The sequence below is a fragment of the Ictidomys tridecemlineatus genome, chromosome 5 (assembly GCF_052094955.1).
Source record: "Ictidomys tridecemlineatus isolate mIctTri1 chromosome 5, mIctTri1.hap1, whole genome shotgun sequence".
NCBI classification, from domain to species: domain Eukaryota; kingdom Metazoa; phylum Chordata; class Mammalia; order Rodentia; family Sciuridae; genus Ictidomys; species Ictidomys tridecemlineatus.
Window position 1 is genome coordinate 51,823,621 of NC_135481.1, and position 815 is coordinate 51,824,435.

Here is an 815-nt window from a genome sequence, read left to right on the forward strand (position 1 = left end):
AAATCTTGGCTCTGCTACTTCATACCTTGGGTCCTTGTAGACATAAATTAGTCTCTCTATACCTTGGATTTCTTTTCTTGAGAGTGGGGGTGATGATAGCAATTCCTGTCTCAACCAGGGTTCAGTATAAGAAACAGAAACTCTGAAAAAGCAATCATGAAGTTCATTTGGAAAAATAAGGGACACAGAATAGTCAAAGCAATACTCCGAAAGAAGAGTGAATCAGGAGGCATCACAATACCAGACCTTAAACTATATTACAAAGCTATAGTAATAAAAACAGCATGCTTTTGGCACCAAAATAGATATGTAGTCCAATGGTTTAGAATAGATGACACAGAAACAAATCCACATAAATACAGTTATCTCATACTAGACAAAGGTGCCAAAACATACATTGAAGAAAAGATACCCTTTTCAACAAATGGTGCTGGGAGAACTGGAAATCCATATGCAGCAAAATAAAACTAAACCCCTATCTCTCACCATACACAAAACTCAACTCAAAGTGGATCAAGGACCTAGAAATTAGACCAGAGACCCTGTACCTAATAGAGGAAAAAGTAGGCCCAAATCTTCATCTTGTCAGATTAGGCTCCAACTTCTTCAACAAGACTCCTAAAGCACAAGAAATAAAATCAAGAATTAATAAACGGGGTGGATTCAAATTTAAAAGCTTCTTCTTAGAAAAAGAAACAATCAATGAAGTGAAAAGAGAATTCCATTTTGGGAGCAAATTTTTGCCACATGCATGTCAGATAGAGCACTCTTCTCCAGAATATATAAAGAACTCAAAAAACTTAATGCCAAACAAA